The sequence below is a fragment of the Falco punctatus genome (assembly GCF_963210335.1).
Source record: "Falco punctatus genome assembly, chromosome: 2".
NCBI classification, from domain to species: domain Eukaryota; kingdom Metazoa; phylum Chordata; class Aves; order Falconiformes; family Falconidae; genus Falco; species Falco punctatus.
Genome location: NC_137581.1, coordinates 120,582,654 through 120,604,988, shown reverse-complemented (window position 1 = coordinate 120,604,988; position 22,335 = coordinate 120,582,654). Strand labels below are relative to the sequence as shown.

The window sequence follows — 22,335 nt, the reverse complement described above, 5'->3', positions numbered from 1 at the left end:
TCTTCTTTAAAAATCCATTCTTGAAAATTAATCTCTCAGCCTATAATTTAGTTTTGGACCACATGTATTTTCTTTCTTGGTGTATGCCAGACGCTTCTCTGGCATGCTCTGATTCAGTGGGCCTCCAGCATCAGCGCTGAGAAACTTCGGGACTGAGCCAATGCCTCTGAAATGGATCGATGCTATTCCGCTGGCCCTGGGTGGCCCTGGCAGCCAGACGTGTGTGCTGGAGGCCAGCGGGCTGAGCAGCACTGGGCTGCAGCCCACATCCACCCAGCTTCGCTTCGCTGCTGCAGTCAGTCCCATGACAAAGTCAGGATGTATTGTTTTGTGTAATAACATATTGTTTCTTCTCCTACTGCTGTTGACAGCATTTTTTTTTTCCCTGTGTCAAAGTCATGACTCTTGGACTAAAACTGAGCATGTTCCTCAAGCTATAGCGAGTGGTTGGAGCTGATTCATTGCCTTGGCACCCAGTGCGTTTTGTGAGCCCTGGGATCTTGGATTCATGTGTTGTTTTGTCAGAGACAGAAACTGATGCTTAGCATATTATTGACCAAATTTTCTCTGACTTGGGACAAATTAATGTTACCATATCACCTAGAAGCTTTGAGGACAGGAATAAATACCAGGTTTTGCACAAGGGAATTAAACAGGGCGTGAAGTCTCGTTGATGCTTGTGAGTGACTCGTGTTAGATCTAGGCATGATGGATTGGGTGGATTGTGAATCTGCTTATATCTTGAAAATTCACCTAGATTTTATTCCAGAGCATGTGATTTTTAATTTTTATTATTTTTCAGTAAATTTGATCAAGGGATTTTTTTTTTTTGAGGTGAATTAAGGTTATGAGTTGGTTGAGCTGACGTATCACTGTTTTCACTCCAGAGATTATGACAATTTTCTTCACCTGAGAGGAAAAAAACCCTCAACAACAAAGTCAAATATAATTGCATGTCTTTTAGATGTTGCATGATGATATTTTAAGAAGGTATACAACCAGCCAGTTGTAATTGGAAAGATAGCATTTAACTGGATCAGATAACACGCTTAGTTAGTGTCCTGCCTCCCGCAGCTGGCAGCTGCCGGAGGGGTGCTTGCACCTGCGGAGCGCTGTGTTTTCAAGGGCCGTGTGCCAGTGTAGCATCTGAACGCTTCTTCAGCAGGCTTGTCTGTCCTTAGGATGAAAGACATCTAAGCTGGCCGTGGCTGCACCCCAGCTGGCGGCTCTGTTTGTGTCATACTGTGCCAGAGCAAAGAAGATTCCCCAAATTCCTGTGAACCGCTGGGCAGAGTCACCCCGGACAGTCGGCGGGCAGCAGTCTGGAGCCAGAGGTAATAAGCCTGGCTGGGCCTGAGCTGGCTCCAAGGGAAGCGTGAGGGATACCGCCGCACTTTGCTCCCTGTCCTTTCCCGTTCCAGCGCAGCACTTTGCAAACAGACATTTGGGCTGACTTTCCCTGGAGCAGCCCCAGTCAGGCAAGGGGTCTTCCTGGGATCTTTCCCCTCTCTTCAGAGCGTGGGCAGGCTGTTTCCAGGGCCGGAGCCAGCTGCCGTAAGCGTGGCGTTAGGCGTACGCTCCCCACCCGGCTGGGCTTGCACGACTCAGTCTCTGCACGCCCATGGGGTCTGGCCCCAGGCAGAGGTAGAGGGAGGGTGTCCCGGTGGGGATTCCCTCTGCAAGGGGGGGGCTGAGGTGCCGTGACACAGAGAAGACAGCTTGACGCGGGTGGGGGTACAAACCACAGCACACTCCAGAGGCTTTCACCAGAGAGCTCAGCCTGCAGAGGAAATGAATTTTGTGTGGTGCTGTCGGGGTTCAACGGAAACCCACAAAGCTCTGCATTTCCAGTCAGACCCCCTTCTGCCTTGGGAGCATCCTCGGCTCTGGATGCTGGGTGAGAACCAGGGGAGGAGCAGTGGCGTGACCCGGCTCCGGCTGCTGGGTGCCGCACTGCCGGCAGCACAGCCCATGCAACGCCGTCCCACTGAGCCTGGGGCTTCCCTGGTGTCTGTTTCCACGCAGCTCTACTGGATTAAAGCTGATTCCAGTTTGCCAGTGTTTCTGGCTGCAGCACAGGGGCACCCTGCATGCCGTGTTCAGGTCCGCGCAGGAAACCTGTCCTAGGGGAGGGAACTTGGGCTCACTTGTGTGGAAAGTGTGCAACTCATCCTTTATCTCTGCAACAAGTTTTATATGCAAACATCTATACATAATTACCAGAAACATGCATACAGAGGCAGTCATGAAGCAAAAACCCTGTAATTCCCTGAATAAGAAAACAAGAAGTAAATTTTTTGCTTCCTGAGGTCTTACTTTGGTGCAGGACAATTGCTCTTTTCTGCTAAGCACCCTTGTTGGCTACTTCAATATTAACATTAATTATTCAGGACAGTTACTGATAGTTTGGCTTGTAGTTGTCCTTCAAAGAATGTGGTGGACTTGCAGGCACTGTGGCATCCCCTGAGGTCCTCGGGAGCTGCTGTTCTGGGTTCACTTCTCACCACCAGGAGCACTGACAGTATAGTGCTAATCACGGCCTTTTTAATAAAAAATAACAAACTGCCAGCAATGTTTTAAAATGCAGCTATAAAAACCTTACTGGTGAGAGTTTTGGCGTGCTTTTATGTGTTGACTTCAGTTTTTGGTTCCTTGCCATTTTCTCCGTGGTCTAGGTTTTCTCTGTAATTTCCTGACACACAACAAGCAAGTCCCTGCAGGCAAAGTCATTTGGGAAATGGAGAAATTTCTTGTGCCATAGGCCAGGTCACTGAGTTCCAAAACAGCCTTGTTCATCACATAGGGTGGGTTTGGGGGAGCGGTGCCCCCAGGCTAGTACCAGGGACATTGATGGTGGCAGGGTGCAGATCCAGCACGTGCCAATTGCGAGATGCGCTGGTTTGCTCTGAGATCAGAGAGACTTGACTCTCTTAGAGATTTGGCTCTCCTAGAATTTGGATGCAGTGGATAAACTTGGGTGGCTCTAATTTAAAAATGAAATCTGAAACAGCAGCAAGAGGAATCCAAGGCTGAGTCAGGCTACTAAGGCACTCCTCAGCTCCCTGCAGTCTTTCCTTTAGGACTGGTATGCTTTTCAGCTGACAGCCCTGGAACTTGTTTAATATGAAATGTTCCTGGAAAATCATTAGAAAATGCATCAAATCAGAATTCAAAGAAACCTGACAGGTTAGAGAAAAATGCTGAATTTCCTGCAGTCCTTACCTGGAATTCATTGGACCCATGAAGGCAGGTCATCTGAGTTAAGAAAGTGGCATCAGGCCACACCAGTATGCGTTCTGCCAGCATGCTGGTTTATCAAAGTCACCAAAAATCCCCCAGTGTTTCCCTTGACAGTGACAGGGAGGATTTGGACACCCAATGACTTCATTAGTAGTGCTCTGTCCCTTCTCTTGACTCAGGGAGGTTTCACTGACACCCAGGCTCACTTGGTTAATGAGATACGATGCTTGGAATGCTACTAATAAGAAGGAGAGACGGGCAGAAACGTATGCATCACTTTTGAAATGTTGCTGCAGGCCCTTTTTCTGTACATCTGGTACATATTTCTAATCTTTTGTTTTGCAGAGTAAGGTGCCAGAAATGTGGGAGTCATCAGCAGTTAGTTCTTTTCATAAAGGAGGAGATGCTGAAATTCTATGTAATTACAGACCCATTTCAATTTTATTCTCTGCAGTTAAATTATTTCAATGTCTTTTTTATAGTCAAAATGAACAAGTTTAGTTTACAAATATTTTATTACCATTAGGGTAACTTGATTTCCATTATCATCATTTTACAACTGTAGTATTATTAAAAGTGACAAATGACTCTGTAGTCAATTGCTCTTCTGAATAAATGTTGCTTTGTGTGGTGGTTTATCTCTGCTGCCAACCTTTGATCTAATGAGAGGCAGCAGATTTTATTTGGCCTTTTTTTTTTGTTGTTGGCATGTGACAGCTTTGCCTTAGTGACAGGAAACAATTCATTTTCAAGTGAGGCAGCTGGAAATTTTTCTGTAATGAAAGATTTGGCATTTGGCATGGCAACATTCAGGGATCCTACAGCAGGCTTTGACAACGTCCTTATCTGTACGTTTCTGCATTTGCGGCAGCCTTCAGCAGCAGCGCAGGAGCTGCAGCAGCTTCTCCCCTTTTTCTCCAGTAGGTCCACAAGGGGCTGGTCTGAAGGGCTGGGGGCTTTGGTACTTCATGCTGTTGCTGGCCCCTGGCTACGCTCCTCCTGTGCTCCACGGCTTGTACCGCAGTGCCGCCCAGAGAGGGGCATTACGGTGGCTTCAGCTCTAGGTACTGACCTCCTGTGTGCCCCCAAGCTCCCCCTGCCCCCAGCAGTGCCCCTTGCCCCAGGGCCCATGCTGGTTGCTCCCTCCATGGTAGTTCAGACAGGTGTTGGTGTACCCACTACTCCCTCTCCCTGGGGCGACGGTGGGACTGGGTGTGGTGGGTTGGCTTGCCAGCAGAGCTCCCTGTTGACATGTGGGTGAGGACACAGTTTGTCCCTGCTCGTCTCACCCTGAGATGGGCCAGGTTGATGTGAGTCAGCTGGGAGCATCCCGCCCTGGGGACAAGTCAGCTGGGAGCATCCTGCTCTGGGGTCAGTTATCTCACGGATGCCTCGCTGCCTCACGTGCGGGCAGTAGAGAAAGCTGGTGACACCAGTCCCTCTGGCATTTCAGTGTTAATATGGTTACTCCATTAATTGAACAACACTGATTGTTATGTGCATCCCCGCTGCAAATGCAGGGGGAACTTGCTGAGCCAGAGCTCAAGAGGGCAAAAAGAACGTTGGTGGGTTTTACTTCTTAACTCTAATTGACATGGGGTTGAAGCTAGACCGGAGGAGCTGGCTGAGGGTTCTTGTGATGAATGTTTTCCCCAGGCCAGCCCCTCGCACGTGCTGGGGACAACTGGGCTTTCCCAGCTGAGGTCACCAGGAGTGAGCCAAGCCCTGCCATCACATCACTCCCTGGAGGGTGGCATGAGCCAGCTGTCCCCAGCCAGCAGGCTGCTGCCGGGGCTTCCCCAGCAGAGCTGGTGGCATTCTGGCACAAGCCACACTTGTCATCTTCCTTTCTTTCTTACCTAAGTGGAATAGCAGCAAAACCCTGGGATAACTGTTGTCCTATCAGTCAGTGTCAGAGAGCACTTACTCTTGACGATCATAAAGCCAATATAGATCCGAAATGCCAAAAACTTCACATGGGAGAGAAGCGGTAAGGCTCTGCCGCTCCAAACAGCCGGCATCAACTCCGAGCCCAGCTGAAGGATGTCTGCTGGCTTGGGGCAATGCACAGCGCAGGCGTTCTGATAATTTCTTCCTACAGACAGCTGCGTTTACTCCTTTTCCCATCATTGAAACATGAAGTAGAAATGCTTGGAGAGTTCCTTAGTAAGAAATGGTGGCACTGATTTTCTAAAAATGAACTTAAAAACATTTGATCCTACTTTTAAAATCTGCATTTCTTTAAAGCGTACTGCAGAGGCCAGTCAGTGGAAAGGTTGGGAGTGACTGTTCTTTTCAGTGTTTTAGTCACTCAAACTATTTGTAAAAACGTTTGTTTAGTTTGACCTTACAGGTTTTTTAAAAATTTTGACTACTTGAAAATTATGTAGCTTAAAAACAGCGGAGAAAAGAAAGCAGAGGGAGAATCACAAGAGGGAAAATAGCAGGGGTTGGTGAAATAGCTCCAAGTGTCTTGCTGCCACAAATCAGCCTGGAGGCAATTGTGACTGCTGTGGTGGCAAGTTGGCGGGCAGGAGCTCTGGGGACATGCAGTGTCTCACCGGTCCAGGTGCAGCCCCACGGTACCTGAGCATGGAGGGACCTGGGTGGGCCGAGAGCCCAGCCCGGCAGGCGAGCCCATGGTGCAGAGGCAGGTGTGAGGTCCAGGCAGGGTCCCCATCGGCGTGGGACGTGGCCAGGCACAGGCTCAGCTGTAATGTGGCTCAGGTGAGGAGCCACCACAAGCACCTGAGATCAAATGAGATGTATGAGCACTGGCAAGAGAAACACTTGCATGTGAGGTGTTGCTCTTTAAGCCCAGCGTGGGCTACGTGTGGGTGTCCTGGTTTGATTGAGGGTGACAGTTTGGAAGTTTGGGCCATTATATCATTGTCATATTATTTTTTAGTATTTCTTTCAATGAAGCATGATTTCTGCTCCTGCCCTCCTGAGATGATCTTGTAAAGAAAACACTTGGTAGCAAAGGGTAATTTCTTTGCTTCACTCTGCAAGCCAAAAATCTGGTTTATCTGACCTTGGGATGGAAACGTGGCTGTTACTGTTCATTTAATGCTGATATTTTCACCCAGTTCCTGGAACCAGAGATTCTCTCTGATTCAGCCTGTGAATCCCTTTGCCATTACAGCTGTAGCTCCAATTTAGGTTTACTGGGAGAGCTGAAGAGAGTCCCTGCTCGCTGTAGCAGCAGCAGTACTGCGGGCTCCAGCGCTGCGCGGTGTGGCTGCACGGCTGCCCGCCGGGTCACGGCTCCGTCCGCCCCTTTCTGCGTGTTGCTGTAGCACGAGCTGGCTCTGCTTGGATCCCTGTGAGAATAATTCCCTGATAACTCAGGCAGCTAACCTGCCGGGATGGTGATTTGTGACTCCAACAACCTCTGCCCCATCTGCCCTTGTCCCTGTAAACTCTGCTCATGTATGTGTTCCCACAGAACTCAGTAGGTGTCACGGAAGCGATGACGCTTTTGCACGAGCTCGGCTCTGGAGCTGGTTAATTACATTGTGTTTAAGCGTTAAAATTTTGGCAGTGTTTTTTTTTTTCTCGCCACCAAACAACTGTTCACAAATGTTTCCGTTATTCAGCCATCTGTAATGCTTGCCTATCTAAGGATGAGCAGTCCTATTAATAATTACTGTCAGCCATGTGCAATGAAGCAGTCACTTTGCAGCATTCACTCTTGGTGTAATTCCAGTCAAACGGCGTATTTCAAATGTCAGCTTGATGCTCCTGTTGTAAAGAGGAATGTTTTCTCACAGAAAAAAAAAATCTACTTGTAATCCAGGTGTACAGTCTGAGGTAATGCAGGATGGCCAGGATTTTCACTTCTGTCTTAGTGTTTGCTAGACTTAATTTCCCACACCACCACCACCACCCCCCTTCTTTGGGGGTCCCTGCACAGGCCAGGGTGGTTTCCCCATCTGTGGGACTAGCCCAGCCCAGCCACCTGATTTGAAAGCCCCCTGAGTAAAGACAGGGTTTAGCTATCAGATTATTTGCGGTAGGAGCAAATAAGAGGCAGCTGCTCCGCATCGTCAGGCAAAGGCGGTGGCAGCATTGGGATTAATGTGACCTTTTCCCTGTCCTGTGGACAAAGGGAGAGCTGGCTGTGGGGAGAGTGGGCCCCCGGGACTACAGGCACACTTGGTGACATACCTGTGCAAGTCCCTCACCTCTGGTGGTGCTCCCATCCTCTCTGGGATTCTTTTTTCCCCTTGGTAGCCTCGTTGTCCTGTGGGGTAACAGGGATTTTCCTTGGTAGCTCTCCCGCCCCTGTGCCGCAGGGCAATGGGGCACTGTGATGCCCGCGGCAGAGGGAGCATCCCTCATCCTGGTACCTTCTGGGATTTCTGCCCTGTGAGATCTCTTTACCTCAGCCCAAGAGTTTTCTCACTTTTACTGTTCCGATGCTCTCCCCCATCCCACCGAGGGGGAGGGAACGAGCGGCTGTGGGGTGCTTATGTGCCACCTGGGGCAAAGCCAGGGCCGCTGCGCTGCTCCCCTGCTTGCCCCGGCCAGCGACTGGATGGGCTGGGGGGCGAGAGGCAGTCTCCCAGCTGGGGCAGGGCAGGCGCTGGTGGGGAGCTCCAGCTCAGCCTTAGGGAGCTGTTCCCAAAAGAACTGCCAGTGCTGAACCCAGGAGAAGCTTGTGTTGTGGGGGCAGCGATTTTCAAATTTGACACGAGGCTTTGCGTCACGTCACTGAACCTCTCAGATCCCCGAGGGTAGATGTTACAAGCTGAGGGATAGAAACCTGCTGGGAAAGGATTAAGCACCATTCTCTGCACACCAGAGGGGGGCTGGTTGAGGGTTGAGATCAGCTCGTTGCAGTTTCTCAGCCCCTTGCCCTCTGGTTGGGTTCCCTGGGTGGCACCATTAACAGCGTGTTTGGGGTAGCATCTGCTGACGCCCACGCTGCTGGACCAGCGTCTGCTGGCGTCATGTTCCTCACGGCTCAGACACGCGAACGCCAGAGCGCACTGCTGTGATCACTTTTATCTAGCTCTGCCCTGAATAATGGTGGCCATAGAGCTTCACCGGTACTTTTGGTTCCAAGCCTGAACAGCAGTAAAACCTACTGCTTAGGTTATAACCACTAAACTTAGTTATAACCACGTCTGCAAGAACAGTTTATTAAATCTTATGCTTTATTCAGGTTGAGTAATTCTGAATGTTCCTTGCAGTGACAGGGCTGTCATTTTTGCGTTTGGCATCTTCTTTGTGTTTTTCATTTGTCGGTTTATTTGCCTAATAAATACCACAGCAATATCCAGCAGTACCTCGTATTACCAATTCTGCAGACCAGGTAACAAAATTCACCTATTCTTGGATTTGTTTCCATAGTACATCAAAACTCCAGGGCAGAGGGTGTCCAGGCTGCGGTGGAATGAGCCTGAGTAACTTTGACAGACCTTGAAATGCATCTGTATGGATTGGATTACCTTGGAAGTAAGAAAAAAATTATATTTATTGGAAGGTACCGGCCCTTTCTTACTACTTTTGCTAGCACCGAGAAAAATGTGAAGGGTAGCACTTTGGAAAGTATACAATTAATATTGCAGGGACAGTCTCAGGGCTGAGGGATCACAAAACTGGTGCGCTGTATAACTTACAGTAAAATCCCACTTGGAGAAGTCGCCATTTAAAAATGCTCTTACTCGACACATCTGCTGCTCCTGTGCAGAGTCGTACCTGCTGACTTCAGTCACAAAAATAAGTTCTTAACTCCTTGTTATTCCCATCGGTCCTGCCGAGCGGATGCAGCCGTGGGGCCGCAGGGCAGCTCCGGGGACCAGCAGCTGAATGAAGCCCCCTGCAGACGGTAGCTGAGAGCAGAGCGGGTCTGCACCAGAGGTGCTGGGCAGAAAAGGAGAGGTTAAAGCAGCCAATTCAATCTGACGTTCCAGGCTAAGATGTAAAAGCCCAGATATGCAGGGAAAAAAGAAAGGGGTGTGTGTGTATGCGTTTTGCTTGCAGGGTAAGATCGTTAGTTCAGTTGCAAGTAGTTTTTTCCTAGATATTTAAATGCTGTGGGGGTCTCATATGGAGGAAGAGTTAAAGCCAAGTGATATTAATGCTGGCCTTTCCTTATACTAACCTCTTAAATAGGTCTCAGTGTAGATTTTGATGTCTGCAATGCTTCTTCAAATGCCAGTGCTCCTGTAGCTTTCCCCATTTGTAAAGCTAAAACTTGTATATTGTTTCTCGCTTTTATTTCTCTCATGAATATTTGTGAAATGTTGACATCAGCATTGTGGGTTTGGGCAATATTGTCAAACCAAGATACTAAAAAATCATGAGCCAGACCTCCTGAAACCCACTGAGACTTACTTAAAAATTGTAAAGTATTTGTTCTTTTTATTTCTGCTTTCTGAATTTTGGGGAAACACTTATCTTAGGTTTTCAAACCTTTTATCACTAAATTATTAAGGTGTGGTTTGTTTGTTTGTTTGTTTTTTAATTGATAGGTGTGTCACCAGTACTCACCACTTTTAGCTGAAGGTTCAAGTTAACAAGAAGGAGATCGGTGGCTGGCAATGACAAACAGACATGTGGAGATGCTCAGGCTTGTGGGTGCACTCAGGACAGGAGGACTTGGCTTAGCACGGCCGAGGCCCTGGGATGGCAACTCATCGACTCAGTGAAGGTTTTCTGCTGACTTCAGCAATCCAGTGTTTCATTTGTGGTGTTTGGAGGATTGCCTTCCAGCCAGCATTTAAGGGCTGTGCATTAGGTTAGATGAGTTTACAGCTGCCTGGGATGCAGCATCTCACGAGGCATGGCTTTTCCCAAAGGAAGGGGCCCCTAGAGAAGTGAGCTGGCCAGAAGGTAAGACAGAGGCTTTCCAGGAAAGGTAGTAGATGTTTGAAATAATTCCTATGCTGAATTGGATTTCCCTTTTATCCTCATTTAGAGGACACCTTGGAAGGGATGCTGTGATACAGCTGTTACCGGGCTCCTCTTCAACTGAGCTGCAGCAGCGTTGGTAACAGAAGAGGATAAAAACGCTCTCCCCACACAGGGTAATTCCTACATTCCCACTGGATCCACCCCCACTTCCCTGGCCCTGCTGGGGGACCCCCAGACCAGAGAGGGCTCCCACAAGGGAAAGGAAAAATAACCTGGTCAGGGCAATGACAGCCCAGGACTCAGGGCACCAGGATGCAAATATTTGCGGACCATCCCACGGTCCCAGGGCTCACTGGATTCCTGAATCCATAGAGATACAGATCACTGTGTACGGATATATGTGTGTACATTTACATGTGTACATTTTATCTCCAGTGTGCTTGTTTTCAAAACCTCACCCATGAGTGTCTGAAAAGTTGCTAGGGGGTGGGTGGGCTGAATTTTCTGCTGCCGGCTGCCGCTACGGATGCCCAGCTCTCCTGCCGCTGCCCCCCCGGGTGGCACACATCTTTGGGGGCCAGCTGATAAAACTGGCACACACTGAGCTCCCATGCAAAGTAACTCCAGGGTATGAGGAGCCTATTATATATATGAATAGACCTTTAAGGGATGTGTGAACGAAAACTTTTTTGATCTCCTATCTCTTCAGAAGACTTCATGCTGTTGCATGCCTTCTGTCTCTTCACTCGAATTCTGCTTTTTTTTTTTTTTTTTAAGTTATTATTCACCTGCCACATGCATGGCATATTTAAAAAAAAAATGCCAAACAAAAAAGTTTGAGGACTGGTCTTCCAGAACAGTTTAGTGATGGGGAGAGAGAGGTGGAGGAAGGAGCTGTTGTGAAATGCACATATATGCATGTGAGGTAATGGGTTTGTTGCAGGTCATGTAGTATCCAATTTTCCATGTAGTCCTCTGGATAATAGAGACAAGCTCAAATGTAAGACTCTGACTCGTTGTAGAGAAAGTATGGTCAAGCCACACTCTAAAAACAGAAGGCAAATTAAAAAAAGAGATTCCTGTATTTATTACTCAGAAAATGAGCCAATACCAAGTGTATGATAGCACAGGGCACCACTTGCTTATTTTTCTTCCTTTTTTTTTTTTTTTTTAGTTTTTCTCTTTGTTTCTAATTCTTCCATGAAGGTAAGGTTAGGAAAAGCTGTAATTCCTCCTTGGCCCAGCAATAAAATGATATTTTGATCTTGCACGTGATTCCAGGCAGAAGTAGGAATCCACCCAAGGGGAGCTCGGCAGGGCTGGCACCTCTGAAATTACATTTTTCAGGCTCTCATCCCCATTTTTGCTCAGCGTATGGTGGCACTGTGTCCTGCAACACATACCAATGGCAAAGCTGTGGGGCTCCTCTGTGCCTCAGCACAATTTCCAACCCAGTTTTTCAGTAGATCCAGGACAACTGGCTCATTTCAGGAGGGTCCTCTTTTGATGAGATGGAGGGAGGGGGACTGACCCTGGGTTGTGACATTTTTAATGTGGAGCAAGAATTAAGCTATGCCCCCAAAATAGTCAGTAATGACCAGTTGTTGTTGTTTCCCCTTGGTATTTTGTTATAAATAAGCTATTGTATAAAATGCTGTGTTGCAGGGATCCCCTTTGTACGGCAGAACAGGTAAACTTGATAGTAGTGAGGAGAAAGTGCAAGAAGGTTTGTAAAAGCTCTTCTGGATTGGCACTACACAGAGCGATCGCGCTGTGAGCAGGGGAACTAATGAAGCCTGGCTCCCTGGGGGCTCCCCCCTCATGGCTGGCAGGCTTTTTAATTGAATTTTATCCTAAAGCAGCAGTATGAGGTCACCCCTTTTGGACACCAGAGAGTCTGCTAAGGAGAACACTGTGAGGGGAGATGTTCTGATGGAGAGATGCCCAGCTGGGCGCAAGCCAGCAGGTCGCCTGGTGCCCACCCCGGCACAAACTGTGACTGAAGCTGTGTGCAGAGTTGGGGTGTCCGCAGCAGTTCCCCTGGGGGACACAAGCTGTGGCTTCCTCTTGTTTCCACAATATCCTAAGGAACAGAGTATCTCTGAGGCTTTGTGAGTTTGGTAGGCATCAAACTCTGGTGTCTAAAGTCTTCATAAGGGGACACTGGATTCATATATTAAAAGTTGCATAAAAGCCAGCTAAAAGCCAGGGGAGTTTTAGGGGTCTGCTGCTGCTTTGTGCTGTTTGTGCATCCTCCGATTTCTTCCTCCCTCCTTTCCTCCATCCCCTGGGGCTTGTGGGCAGAAACAGAGGCAGTGACAAAAGCCTCAAGGCTCTGCAGTGAAGTATTTAGCACTGGGAGAAGATCACGAAGGTGGTGACTTTTAAAATCAGAAGGACAATCATGAAGGTGGTAACTTTTAAGATCAGATGTTGTGCCATGCCAGGCTGGCATTAGCCCTAGCTGGTGCATACCGACAGCGGTGGGGTGGGGGATGCTCAGCGGGGGATGCTCAGGGGCTCAGACAGGAGATGTGGGAGCAGGCACCACAGAGCCTGGTCGGTAGCATGTGCCACGCTCGCTGGGCTGGGGAGCTACGGGTGGGATAAACCCCTCAGAAGAGTGCTGGGCTCAAGCCACTCAAGGCGGTGGTCCTGTCTCGTTTGGTCTGTGCAAAATGACATGTTCTGGAAGCCTTTTTTGGCCATTTGAGTCTCTGCTTTTGCCTTGGCTGTTAGAGAGAAACTGTGTCACCGAGGGTGGCTGCAACACACCGCAGCCACAGGAGGGTGATTTAAAGGGGGGAGCGGGGGCTTTAACTCAAGAGTTCCTTGCTGCTGTCAGCTTGCGACGCTGCCTTTAAGTTATTTTTATGTCATCCTTGCATACTTTATTATTCAAAGTAGCGTTCAATTTAATGTAGGGTGACCAGATGCCCCAGCATGACTCAGAGAGTCTTTATCCTTAATTAAATGTCCTCTATGTGTCTGCTTTTTCTTGCCGGTTTCTGAAGTCCCAGGAATTCAATACCGTTTTCACTTTCCTGTTATTAGCAAATATTGTTTCATACATGGTTTTACAGTTTTATTATACAGTCAGCTGTAGGGCTTAAAATTGTATTATAAGGCTCCCTTGAATACTCTGGCTTTCAATATAGGCTCCCTTCTGCAGCACTGTGTTTCTAAAGCTTTTGCTATTACACAGTGATAATGCACAATTTTATATTTTACAATCATCAACTGTAAAAATAAGACAGTAAAAGTTTGTAATTTACAAGGCTATAAATGACATCTGCAGATCTTATGGGTTTAAAGATGTATTGGTTCAGTTTCACATATATATCAGTCTGAGACGGAATCTATTACGTTCTGCATATATACAGCATATTGCTTCCATTTAGACTCGATGCTGTCATGTCTTTGAGGGAGAACATAAAAAAGAAAGAGGGGAAAAACAGGACTATGGACTCTGTTAACCACAGCAGATGTTTTCTAAATATGCCAAGTCATAGGGGCTCAATAGACATGAAATGGCAGCAGAAACAGGCCAAAATCTTGCAAGCACATATGGATGTGCTTTAATTTTACGTGTCTGAATAGTTGTGTTGACTTTAATGGAAGTGCTCACGGATGTCACGCTAAGGATGGGCGTGAAAGTTTGCTGCAGCAAAGCAGCCCTCTGAGGATAATAGTGTGCGTAAGTGTAACTGTGAGCTTCCGTCCTCAAGAAAATTATTTTTGAGAATATGAATATTTAGAATATTTGTTCAATTGTGGAAGCAAGAACAAAGAAAGCTGTTATGAGAGACACACCTGACTCTTGCAGGTGGAAACGTTTGGCCATATTATTTGTCAGATCAACATTACTACAGATACATTGAAATTTGAAAGAAAAAAAACCCCAAACAACAAACCCCCCTTTTTTAAACCAGGGGTGAAGATGCTTTCAGAAAGGTGAATCTTGGTATACAAGAGCAAAACAGTGCTGTACTAATGGGAGCATGTTTGGAGAAAGAGGCAGGGAAGTCTTGGGGTGTAAAATCAATGGATAATTGTGATCTCACTCCGATTGTTTTGCACTTGGACCTAAGTGCACATTTCCAACATGAAAAAGGGTCTGATATCTGATCACTAAAGGCTGGGGAGTATTATTGATTTTCAAATATTCTTGGAAGAAATACCTTTTTCCAAATACATATAGTAGTTCAAATAAAAATATTCTGGACAGAGCAAGTGTACACTCATTTGATTTAAAAAGCATCAGTTTTTCATTATTTAGAAATCACCACCTTTCCAATAGCAAGTATCTCTGTATACCAGCGCAGTGTGATTGATTGGACACATGCTCATCTAAACCAGAGTAATGCATTTCAAACCTATTTATTGTCCTGTAAAGCAACTGCATAGTAACATATTTTTTTCCCCCTCTCCTGAGCTCTCCCAGGCTTTGGGACCCAGTGCTGTTCAAACAATAGGCTCATTCATTTAACTGAGTAGGTGCTTGCAACTAAATGTATGGCATCATTACCATGAGCTTCGGTTCCATCAACAGGGTGTCATTATCGTATTTAACTTAATGAGTATGGAGGCTTTCTTAAAGGGATGCTTCATAGAGAGGGAAGTTGTAAATGTATCCTTGAGTTCTAATAAATAAACCAATAAGCTAATGCACGGTGAAGAATTTATAAAATAGCTGCTGGAGTGGAAGTAACAAGTGCGCTCACACTGGGGGCAAGGAGCTCGCAGGAGAGCGGCAGAGAGAAGCTCACCTAGCAGCTGCTTATCGTGAATGTATTACGGCACGACGTAATCTTTTGAGGCGTGCTCCAGAGCAGATGCATAGCTTCTGGAGGGGGAGGGGGGGCAGGTGTGTGCAGCTGTGAAATTTGGGCACCTTTGCTCGTGCACGCGCTTGTCCTATTGTGCTTCTCAGCGTGGGAGGGCAGGAGCCATTTCTGAATTGCTGCGGTGCATGCAAAGGAGTTGCTCGCACTGTTCACTCTTACTGGCTTTTTGTAATCTAAACAACTCATCTACAGCTATGGGAAACATAAAAGGATCTATTTCAGCATATTGGCCTCCCTGGCCGATCAATATACCCTCCTCCCTCGCCTGCTCCGCTCCTGAGATCATGTCTCAGAGCTCTGTGAGGAGTTGCTGCTGTGCGGCACGCACATCTGCTTGTGACATACTTTGGATGGGTTTTTCCATTGCAAGTATACACAGATGAGCCGTCTAATGAGCAATTAAAAAGATAGCCGAAGACTAGAAGTTAATTGTTTCGCTTACCCAGCTGAACAGGCATGCATCGCCTTTCACCCAATATCCTCCTTTCTTACTCAGAGACAATAGGAGAGCCTTTGAATTTTGCCTTGTGTTTTTCAAAATGCTGCATTGAAATGCCAGGCTCATCCGCTGCGAGTTAGGCACAGGCTCTCATAATGCTCAACACTAACGAAGCAGCTCCCTTCTTTGGCTCGCTTTTCAAAGGAGAGGAAGGTAGTGTGGTCATGCTCTGGGTGAATAACAATTTGTACGGCCGTTTGGCCTTTCCTCCATGGTAATCTATTGATCGGGTCTCACACAGACGTTGGGGCATTTAACGTCCTGCAACTTCCAAAGCAGTGACTCTATGGAAAGGCTCATTCTGAGCTCAACCCTAATTAAACTCCAGGGAGCGAACAGAGCAGGGGAAGAAGTAGGAGGAAAGATGACAACTGTCACAGATGTGGGAGCTTCAGCTGGAGTTTGTATGAGAATGGGTCCGGTCTGTAGGAACCCCGGCCTTGGTAATTCAGCAGCTCAGCTAACTAGACTGCCTGCTGTTGTCTGGTGCTTGCAGTTCACTCATGTACCTGTTTTCCAGCTTTTTCTTATAATAATCTGGTCCAGAATTGTCTTTTTTTTTTTTCTTTCTTTCTTTCTTTTTTTTATGATCAGACATCAGCTATTCTTTCTTAATCATGAAAAGCCTAAAGAAAACAAATAAGAGAGACACAATAAAAATGTGTGAGCTGACATCTCTGACAATGAAAGGTAACGAAATACAGATTTTCCCTGCTGACTTCCTCAGCTATGGGACCCCCTCACATTTGCTCTTCCCACATTTTGTTGAATGCCACTAGTTAAACATCTTCCAAAGCGGCCTTGAAATCACTTCAACAGAATAGAAGTTTGCAATCTACCTTTCTCCCAACAGAGGCAGGTCTGTAATGTGTGCTTGATCGTGGGGCTCAAATTAAGTCTAGCAGGACGGTGCTGGGAGGCTGCTGCTGCTGGCTTCTCATGTGTGGTCCAGCCCTCGGCACTCGCTTTGGCCGCACATCTGAGGAGCTGTGTTGGGGTGAGCAGAGCTGCTACAGATGTGCCTTGGGAGGGGGCAGTGACTCTCGGAGCCACAAATCCAATTACTAGCTAGGATCCGTTGAAGTTTTTCTGAAGAAGGTGAGCTCAAAGGTGACTGAAGCTGGAGAAAAAGTAATGAAAATGAATCTCGATCCATTAAAAATTATTAGTATTATTATTATTTTTAGTGCATTTCACATCTTCCAGATGGCGGAAGGTAACTTGTCAGCTCACAGCAGCGGGAGGTCCAGGATTTGCTGGATTTAACAGCAAAGCTACAAGGAAGCACTGGACACAGTTGTGTCTGATTGACTGTAATGGACAGTGTGCCAGAACGCTACTGCTTGAGATTGCAAGAAGCTGGGAGAAAAATTGGGGACGTTAGGTCAAATGGTTGCTGGAATAAAAGTCCAACAATAAGTAGAAGAAACATCAGAAACACTTGGAAGTAATTGTCTTCAACTTCCAGACAGATGGGGAAATGCATCAGAAGATGCTGAAGATTTTATCATTTTGATCAGGAGTAATAAGAGGGAACATTTTTGCTCTGTCATCCATGTAGCTGGCTGAATTCACAGCTCCTAAGCCAATTCCTTTTTACTGTTAAGTTGTATTTTACAGATCAATTCTTCACAGAAGCAAACTGTCAAACCAGGTATTGGACTAATAACAGCTCCTTTGGTAAACTGGACTTGAACCTTTGCCATAGATAAGGTCGGTGCAGCTGAAGTATTTGAGATGGGAAGCCCCTGGGGAGGCACAGGCGGGCTATGGAAGAACGACACGTATCGGGGGTACTTCAACAGTTTCTGCAAGAGTCTGCAGTAAGCCACCTCCCCCACAGTTAAATAGCAACGCCTCTGTGCCATCAGTATGGATATACTTCATTTGAGACTGATCCTGCATTCTTAATCCTAAATTACTTGCCCAAAGCTCTTACATCCACTAGAAGCAGGGGGAGATAGGTTAAACTAACTTGAAAAAGAAGGTGCTGTTTCTGATGTGAAAATTAATGAAATTATTTTGAATACAACATGAGCAAGTCTCAGTGTTTGTCCTTTCTGATTAAATTTAATGCCCTAGGAATCATGGGTGAACATGCAATCGGAATGCCGGGGGAATAAATAGCGGGTGTATATTTTCAAGCTTGTATCCAAACGCACTACTGGAACTTGGTTTGGGGTTGGTGTTCTGCCCATTGCACAGCGCTGCAAGCCATGGCGTTTACAGGTGCTAAATTAGCCGTGGTAGGACGCCTCCTTGTTTCTTAATTTCAGTACAAAAAGCAGCATATTGGATGTGGTGCAGGGAAGCAGTTTGTTTCAAAACTGTGTAAAAGAAAGTGGCAGAGTTCAAAGAAATTACCTTCCCTATTCCTGCTGAGACCTGTGGGCGTGCTGAATTCCTGGCAGGTCTCGGTTAATCTGCTGCTCGGTTTTGCTGCTCTGAGAAGGAGAACCAGCCTGTGCGGGACTCGCAGTTGCTCCTACAAACTGTCCGCTGGCTGGAGAGCAGCTCCATCTGCGTGTGTGTGTGTGTGGTGTAAACTGCCACTGGGCAGTAATGGTGGGGTTTCTCGGGAGGTTCTTGATCCAGCCGTACTCCCGTATGGAAAGTAACTGTTTCTTGCCTTTATATAGAATTGTCTGTTGATACAAATGTGAACCTTGTAAAGAAGCATCAACTTTTTCCAACTCCACTGCCATTGTAGCTATGACACACACCTCCCTGTGCCTGGAATAGTAAATATCTGCCGAGGGTTGCAATTTGGTAAGTGTTTAATGTTTATTTTTTCCCTTGATTTCTGCAAAAGCTAAGGGCTCCTCTGGCTCTTCTCACTATTCCAAAAAGTATGTCTTGCTAGGTCAGCTGGATTAAGCTGGCATGCATCTGGACCAGACTGCATTAAAGCAATTTTTCTCTTCTCATTACCTGAACTCATTCGTTCACAGCTTGGTACTGAGAGTGCTGTTCTGAATACACATTACTGGGGTCATCTTCCCTTCAGCCCTCTGAGGTAAGGAGGGAAGAGTTTTAGATTTATGATTCAGCATTAGATTTACCATTTCACGAAATCAGAAATAAAATTCAAGAGTGTAAGTGGCTAACCCAGAGCCACACGTAAAGACAAAGAAAAGAAACAAATCCCTTTATTTGGGGAAAGAATTAACAGCAATTTTTCCTTCGCTCCATGCAGAGCTCCATGCATCCTGCCTCTTTTCTTTTCAGCAGCAAAGGAGAAAATGCCTTTAGTCTCCACAGCCTAACAGGAAGGTTCCTCCAATGTGTTTGCACTGAAGTGGGCAATTGCTGCACCGGTTAGTTTTAGAGGAACAGCAAGTGCTACATGGACCAAAAATTGTGCAAACTGTGTGTGACGTCCACAGCTTCATTGCCAGGGAACTAACAAAATAGCTAAGTTAAATCCACAAGTATGTCCATTTAACAAATGCACAACAGTCGAACTGTTGAATAATAATAAATCAGGGCCTTGCACACATTGGGGGGGTGGGTCTTAAACTATAATCAATTTCAATAACTAATTCAATCAAGGAAACATACATGCCCTAAGGGAAAATGTATTAGCAAATTAATTCAGTGTGATAAAGTAATCTTCCTTATGAAAAGAAAAATGAAAATGAGCATGATCTTGCTCCTTATGCATGAGCTATGTTTCCTGTATTTATATTTGGGCTCTTAGAGCATGTGCAGATTATGGAGAAAAGTATACATGGCAGCAGTGGGCGAAGTGGCTGGCTGCCCAGCATCGTGGACAAGCTTGTCCTCCCGGGCAAAAATGTATGGCAGGCTTCTAAATACACTTTGTGGCCCCAGGGACCTGCTCAACAGCAAGAAGTTTTGTAAGAGAAAGCTCCAAACTGAGCTCTTCCAGGTGGACCCCCACAGGCAGCTTCCAGGCTCTCAAGTCTGATGACTGCCTCTGGAGCGAAGGAGAGCTCACGTGCAAACGGCTGAGAGCTTCACAGAGCTGCGTCTCCATCCTCAGATGAGTCCTGAGAGGAACAGAGAGCAAATGAAGATTTCGGAGGGCTAACGTAGTGTGCTCTCCACAGCTCCTGCCTCCCGGGAGGGAAACATGCTTCGCAACTGCCTGAGCTTTGGAGCTGCCGCTCAGTGTTGCTGCACATGAGCTGTACTACAGCACTACTCCTGATGGTATTGCATGAATAACTACCTACCAGCACACAGAGCTCTGCCAAACGTAACACCGGCCACCCCAACGCTACCGTACCTGGGTGATCCAAGTAGGCACGGGTACCAATGGAGGTTATTCCAGTCAGCTCAGCACATATTCAGCAGAAAATGTGATAAAAAGGTGGTCTCGGTACAAGGCTTCTTTTCTGCAAATTCCCTTTGTTCCTCTTGTAGAAACCTTGCAGAAATGTTAGCTCTTTCTACAGAGTGAGGAAGATCTTGCTTTAGCTAAAAGACCTTTGCAGTTGGTTTATGTTGGTTTTCCAAGGGAGAAAAAAACATTCCCTGCAGTGAATGCATAACACTGGCTACTGTAGGAACATATGGGTGCTTCTTATAGTTATATTTGTTATTAACTTTTATGAAGTGACCAAGAGGGGACTTCGCTGAATTGCTTTAGAAGTGTAATAAAACCTTGCCCAACAAGACATAAGATTAGCTGGTCAGCTCTGTTAGAGACTAATATGTAGTCAATTTTAGGAGCAACTGTGTTTGAAGTATACAGGAGCAACAGCCCCTCCTATTATGGAACTCCTGGAGATTAATTTTCCTGTGTGTAGATAGAGAGCTCTTCAGAGCAAGGAGTTATAGTGACCCACTGCAGGTCAAGGATTAAATCCTTAGACCTGGCTGTGAAATTTAGCAGGGTATTGTCCCGTGAAATATTGTTGTAGTCCACATTTCTACATGTGTATCCAGGTGCATGGGAAGTACATAATGCAGTAGAATATACAGAACATTTGTGAAAGCCTTATCCAAAGGTGAAATATTCTTGTCTTTCAGTTTGTCCTTGAGTTGCCTTCTGTGCAAAACTGTTTGCCATTGAATTACTCAGAGACAATGAGCGAGGACTGTTCCTTGTCTGACTTGAGCTCCAGTTTGTAACCTCACTGGAAAGCAGGTAAGGGTACTAAATGTATCCCAGTTGCTACCGTGCTCTAAATCAGAAGGTAATATCACTTACTAGCAGGGGAAAGAAACAACATCTTTTGATGTGTTGCAGTGGGGTCAGCTGGTAGATGTTTATGGTACGGGTTGATAGCTATGGAGGTCTGGTGTGTTTGCTAGTATGTGATGGCAAGAAATATTTCTTGCCACATACCCACAAAAGTGCTGATTAACCCTACTGTGTTAAGCAAGACTTAGAACTGTCCACAGTGCAGCCAGCTGAGAAGAGCTTGTTAATGCTACTGAGCTACAGGAGAGCTGGCGCAGGGGAGCTGGTGGTGGAGATGGAGGAGCTTCTGCAGTGTCGCCACCAGAACTCACCAAGGTGGGAAAGAAAAACTAGTTGAGCATCACATTTGATACAGCTGGACCTAAGGAAACCCCATGCTGGAGCTTTATGCAGCACAGGCTGGGGCAGCGCTGGCTCTCGGGCAATGCAAACCCTGAGCTGTGAGGCAGGCGGAGGTCTCTCCAGCGTGGCCAAAGGGGCTTCAGGCATACTGATGTAGGGTGGGATTTGGTGGAGGGACCACCCTCCAGTGTAAGGTGCGGAGCTTGGGGAGCGCAGGCAACGTGCATGGAGCCAGCACGGGCACTGGCTGGTGCTGCAGGCGAGGCTGGGGTCTGCCCCTCTTGGCTCAGCCCTGCGGGACTCTCCAGTGACCGGTGGGAAAGCAGAGGCACCCACCCGGCCACCCCTGCTGTGGGCTTTCTTAGCCCTGGCACTGCTGTGCTGGGCTGAAAGCTTGGGGCTTTGTGTTTTCCCTCCTTTTCCCTTCCTTCTGCCAACCGATCCATTTCCTAAAGCTAGGTAGGCTTGAGCCATCCCTTTGCCTCTTCTCGGGTAATTTATCTCCCAGAGGAGAGAAGACAGGCTCCGGCGTTTCAGAAATCTCAGCTGACGCTTGTCATGGCTTCTGCAATGCCCTTGATGCCATGCAGAAGACGGAGACCTGACTGTCCCTGGCAGCTGGGGATGCAGGTGATCTGTGCCCCTTTTGGAGCCAGCAGCAGCTTGGCATGGTGTTGATCAAGATCTGTTAATTTGATGGTGGATCTCCTTTTCTGTTAATCTGTCCTGTCAGGGATATTTCCTAAGAAGATGCAGATGGACAAAGTCCTTGTCTTTCCCTGAAGGATATCTCTCCTCACCGCAGTCTTTGCTCCTCTTTCTAGCAGCCAGCAGGAATTCTTGCAGGAAGAGCAAGGGAATACGGCTTGTGGCCCACAGAGGATCTTGCACTGAGCAGGAGCACAATCTACCAGCAAGGTGCTATTGTACCTGACACAATGACATTCTGTACCTGAAAACGTTCACCACAAGACTGGTCCAGCAGAAAGCATGTTAACCTCAGCAGGTCACTGTGCTCTCTCTGACTTAAGTATTGCTCTCACTTGCTTTGCAAAGAATTCTATTCCCTAGTACCCTGAGGAATGTGAAGGTAACCTGTAAACAGCAGAGAGCAGTCAAAGAACCCATTCTTTCCAGTAAAGCGGGCAAAAATATCCTCTCTAATGCTGCCTCTACTCTTATGGACTTGACAGTAACTTTTCTGTTCTGTGCAAGTTCACCCCATCTCCACCGGGAGAGCAGCCCTGCCCTGGGTGTGCTTTGCTGAGGAGCACAAAGTGATGTGGCTCCTTTTGTTTGTGTACCAACAGTGCTCTTGCTGTAAAACCAAAGCAGCAAACTAACAGGATTTAATTGACTAGTGCTGGATT

The 22,335-nt window shown here is 46.9% G+C and overlaps 1 long non-coding RNA gene across 12 annotated transcripts in view; it reads left to right on the top strand.

Moving 5' to 3' along the window:
• Window positions 1-22,335, top strand: part of LOC308059105 — a 90,495-nt gene that overhangs the window by 28,031 nt on the left and 40,129 nt on the right. For 7 of the 12 annotated variants that reach the window (XR_013926120.1, XR_013926121.1, XR_013926122.1 and 4 more), the window contains one exon: window positions 1-22,335. This exon is cut by the window's left edge; it is cut by the window's right edge. This is a non-coding gene — a long non-coding RNA (uncharacterized lncRNA). The other 5 variants (XR_013926127.1, XR_013926128.1, XR_013926129.1 and 2 more) reach the window with 5 other exon arrangements.